A 5410-nucleotide genomic window follows, 5' to 3' on the forward strand; every position below is an offset into this window, starting at 1 on the left:
AAGAAGATTTGAATTTCATCAGTGTTGCCCGCCTGTCGTGTACCCCCCATTCCCTACCACCACCTCCCCCAGTGCCACCCGCTTGTCCATGTACAGCTCCCTCCCACTCCCAGCATCCCAGTGCTGCCCGCCTGTCTGTGCCCCCATGCCCTGCCCCTCCACAAATGCCAGTGCTGCCACACACTGATCCCACTCAGCCAGGACCTACACAAGGTGCAGGATACACCACACAGTGACAACTCGTACAAGTATCTACACAGCCTGGATTAAACACTGTGTCTGGGTGCGCTGGGGAAAAGGGGAAGGGAGGAGGAGCAGGCTGCATAGCCTGTCTGGGGGTGAAGGGAACCCCAGCAGCAACTCAGCGTGGGTAGGGAGGAGGGAGGGACGGACCCGAGGGGAAGGGATAGAGGACATGGAGACTAAAAGGAACCAGCACGAGTAACTCTTCCTCAAAACAACACAAAGCTTTAACGTATTTCTGCCAGTTAGAAAACCAGACGCAACTTCCTGATGTTGCTTTTCCATGCTGGCAATTGCTGAAGTTTCCAGGAGGCTGCTGTGGGATTGGTCACAGGAGGAGGGATGGGCTAGAGCGAGGAATGTGTCAGAAACAATCTACCACAGTGTGTCCACATTACAGATGCCCGTAAAGTCCCGGAGATTGCAGGAGCTAGTTACAGCTCTTTGAGGTGTGAATTAGGCAGAATTTCTAATCCCTATTTCTGGACTCCGTGCCACTGTGATCTGGATACTGTATATCCCATGCCACACACACACTTTGTGTGCATCTGTCTCCCCCCGTCAGATTTCCAACCCTACCTCGTTTCCTCTAAGTCGACAACATGATTTTATTTTTACTGCATTTTGGTGCTTCTCGTCCTCTACAGAACCAGAGATGCAGGGGAACAGAGAGCATCCCCCCAGCTGAAAGAAATTGTCACCCTAATTGTTTTGAACCTCTAAACTGTGAGTTTAAGATTTCAGCTACTCTCCTGTCAGTTCTTCTCTGGTCCACATGAGCTCACCCATCCTCAGATGCCACAGGACGACTCCAGTTGAAGTCACTCGAGGATCAAGGCCAGTGAAAATCAGGCCTTTTGTTTAAGTCCCTAAATGTGCATTTGCGGTGAAATCCTGGCCCTGATGGGAGTTTTGCCATTGATCTGAATGGGATCAAGATATCACCCTTAGTGTTGAACTTTAGGCTCTCTGCTGTGAAGATCCTGGCTGTTGGCCCTGCAGCAGCGAGAGCTATTGTGTTAAGGTGCTGAAAGAGTGTGATGGAAGATTCCCCAGTTTATGTGGCATCTTGAGACCTGGCATGAAAGATGGGGATTTCAAAACACAGGGGCCCTGATTTTGCTCTCAGTGATGCCAGTGTCAATCTGGATTGAGCCACTGAAGGCAGAATGGGAGAGCAGAACCTGGGCAATCTGTAAAACCCTGTGTGATCCATTCCTGTTCTGAAATCTCAGGTATCAAACGTACCCATTGAAGGGGTTCTGGCTACACGTCTTAACCTGGCAGTAAAGTTGCTGAATTGGAAAACTTGAGCGAACAAGAAAAAAAAAAACAAACAGAACAAAAAAAAGGAGATACAGAGACAGACAGAAGGACACAGTAACAGAAAAGGAAATGGTTTTAAAAACAAATATTTGTATAAATTATTTACGATAAAACCCTAATCTCTATCCTGGAGAATTCCTGCCATGATTATTATTCACTTGAAGCCTTCCTGAGCCCTTAGCACTAACTTTATTGCAGAAACAGGAAACTCACCGAAATCCAGTGCAGCAGAGAGGAAATCTTCTTACTGTGACATGAGAATCAGTGTACGAGTCTCACATCTGACACTTGCAGAGCTGGTCAGGGACATTTATGGTTTTCCCGTACAGTCCCTGCAGACTCTGACGTTGGCCAGGGCCTGGAACAATTCCCCGGACTACGAGAGCAGCGGGAAGTGCAGAAAACAGACCCTTGAGAATTTCAACCTCAGAGCCTCTCCTGGGAGTGAAGAAATGATTCACTGATAACACAGGCTCAGATTGTCAGGCCAAACTGAGTCTTGAAGACCTGCTAGCATTGTCCTGCACTGCTAAAAGAACAGAGAGAAAGGAAGAGCCAAGGGTTAGACGTGCTCATTTATCTCTCAGCATTTCTGTGCTGCTGCTCATTGTCATAGAATCTGAGCATCTGCTGTTACTCCCGGCGGATGAGCCCTGTGCTGAATCCCCGAGACCGTGACGTGCACGTGGACTGGCTCTTGTGCACCCTTGTTTCAAATGTAGGATTTCCACACTGGGTAACAGTCCCTCCCATCTGATAGCATCTCTGACAGAGGGCAGGACAGATTGCCCAAGCTTAGTCATAAATGCCTCAGGGTGCAACATACCACCATGAGGAAAGACAGCTTCCTGAGCCCCCTTCAGAGATCAGTACGTGCCCTGAAGCCTGTAGATTGATGACCTTTGTCTCTTTATCCCAACTAGAGTAGCTGCACAGACTGTCATTGGGGTGGGGAGGGTGAAGAGAGATGTTCAGAGGCGAATGACGTACCCATTCTCCATCCACATTCAATGGGACTCTGCTGCTCACTGCCCTTGGGCCTTTGTCAGCCTCCCCTTGGGGTCTCATGGATCATATGGTTGTCTGGATCTCAGGAGATCTCGTCAATTCATGGCTCAAAAACATAAAGCTCCTGTGTGACCTTGGATGTGTCATTTCATAATCTACTCAGGGCCTCAGTTTCCCCTCTGTAAAATAGAGAGAGCACTTCTATGTCCCAGAGAGTTGTGAGGATAAAAAACCTTTAATTGTGGGGTGCCATATGAGGACCCACAGTGAGGAGGGCCATATGAGGACCCAGAGATATAGCTGTGCTTGTTTATTTCAAGCAGAATTCCTGCTTATTTCAGGACTCCGCTCTACTGTGATCTGAACACTGCACACCGTGCCCCGCACACTACGCGTTCCTCCCCCAGTCAGTGCAGGAACCATCCTGCGCCCCTATTCTCCTCCTCCAGGGTCCCCAAAACTCCTGCTAATATCCTCCGAGGAAAGTCACAGCGCCTTTGTCTGAGGGAAAAAAGCTCTTGGCTTACGATTCTTTTAGCCCCTGCTCCAGGTGGTGCGGGCTTTTCGAGCAGTCGGTAGCCCCCTGGCCCTCACGTAGGGCAGGCCTCGTACAGTGCCCATGACCCCGGCCTTTGCCCCGGTCTATTGCCCCCAGCCCTCAGGCAGGGAGGGGCAGGCAAGGTACTCTTTAGCCCCCAGCTTTCAAGCAGGGCTGGCAAGCACATGTAGGCTATGGCCCTCGACCCTCAAACAGGGCGGGACTTTAAAGCAGTCTGTTGCCCTTGACCCTCAAACAGGCAGGGCAGGTCTAGCAGTCTATAGACCCCGGCCTTCCAACAGGCGGGACTGTTAAGCAGTCTCGTGCCCCTGACCCTCAGACATGTCGGGGCAGGGAACCAGTCAATATACCCCGGCCTTCCAAAATGCAGGGCAAGCAACGTAGTCTGTAGCCCCCGGCCTTCCAATCGGCAGGGCAAGTCAAGTAGTTCACAGCCCCCGGCCCTGAAGTGAGTGGCTGTCTTGCCAGATCCTCACTGTCGAATGGGGGCAGGTCTGGAAACTCCCTAAGGTCGTCAGCGGAGAGCAGCTCCTCCAGGTCACAGGACCCAGTGGTTCCTCTGGTCCATGAGGTTCCATCCACTCTGGTGGGTTCTACACACCAGGCAGCTCCTGCAGGTCAGGGCCAGCCTCAGGGGGTTTCTCCCACCTTGCAGCCTAGGTAGCTGCCAATCACTAGGGTCCAGCGGCCCTACCCAGTCATTAGGGTCTAGCAGACCTCTCCAGTCACTCGGGCTCGGCAGCTCCCTCCAGTCACTCCAGACAGCTGCAGGGCCTGGGCCAAGCCGAGGCCGCAGCCTCTGGGAAGACACGTCTTCCTCCGGCATTAACTTCCCCCTGACTGAACTTTTGGGCTGGCCTTTTATATTTCCCTCCATGGCCCTGGCTCTGTCCTTCTGCTTCCGGGTGGCCTGGCCTGCAGGGCCTGGGTCTGTGCAGTGGGGTGTCACGACCCTTCCTCAGGCTCAGGCTCCGAGGAAGAACACAGCGCCTTCCTACACCAACCTTTTACAGATCTGAAGATGGTTGTCATCTCCCCTCTCAGCCTTCTCTTCAGAAGATTAGACATGCCCAGCTATGTCCTTTTCTCAGTGCTCAGGTTTCTAAACCACTTGCCATTTTTTGGTGCTCTTACGTTTGTCCATCTCTTTCCCAAAGTGTGGAGCCCACCTCTAGACACAGTGCTCTAACTAAGGTCTACCAGTGCGGAGTATAAGGGAACAACTATCTCCCATGTTCTACGTACAACACTCCTGTTAATACATTCCAGAAGGGCATTTGCCTTTTTCACAACTACATCACATGGTTGACTCATATTCGTGATCCACTGTAACGCCCACCCAGATCCCCTTCAGCAGTACTACCGCCCAATCAGTTAGTCCCCACTTTATAGCTGTACATTTGATATTTCCTTCCTAAGTGTAGTACTGTGCATTTGTCTCTATTCACTTGTATTCTATTGAATTGTTTTGTAAAACAAATCTAAAAGTGTGTAAGGAAACTTAAGACTAAACACAGTATTCTTCCTTTCCTGTTGTAAAATTACTGTCTAGTGTTTCCGTGCACTGTTAAAAACCATTTTCCACTCAAGAAGTGGTGGCATTTCAGTGGCAGCTGAAGGGCCTTCTGTATATGTTTTGTAAATCAAATATGTAAGTATGTAAAGCAACTTACAATCCTTTGATATCAAAAGCAGGAGTTCAATCAACATCACTCATTATCGTTTTGGAGTCTTCGCACCCTGAGTGGTGCTGACATTGATATCACCTCCTTCATAAAGCACTTTGAGACCTAGATAGGAAGTAGCTATTTTTTTTAATTCAAAAGGCCTGAAAATGCCACTGAGTGTTGCACTAAAATGAGGACATAGATGGAGATTTCTCAGAATTCCTGTGAATGAATTATCACTAACTACCTTCCAGTTAGTGAAGAAAATCCATCCCTGAGGCCAAGAGTTTGGGTGTTTCCCTGAACAGATAAATAATTAATAACACTATCTCCTTTCTCCAGCACCCAGTGTTGAATACATCAGAGGAGGACCACAAGCCATTGCCAAGTACCAAATTGTACAATATGAACACATGCAGGGAGAGAAGGAATCCTTCCTGACCCAAGCTTGCGGTCGGTTTATGCCCTGAACCATGACGATAGTTCACCTTTCGCATCACATCCTACCTAAATTAACTACGTGTGTGCGGATTCACAGAACTCTTTCATCCTTTTCTGAAATTACCTCAGAGGAAGCTCAGACTCCCCCCACATAGACAGTTGGGAC

The sequence above is a fragment of the Emydura macquarii genome, unplaced genomic scaffold (genome assembly GCF_026122565.2).
Source record: "Emydura macquarii macquarii isolate MOO-44397 ecotype Brisbane River unplaced genomic scaffold, CSIRO-AGI_Emac_v2 contig_1335, whole genome shotgun sequence".
NCBI lineage: Eukaryota > Metazoa > Chordata > Testudines > Chelidae > Emydura > Emydura macquarii.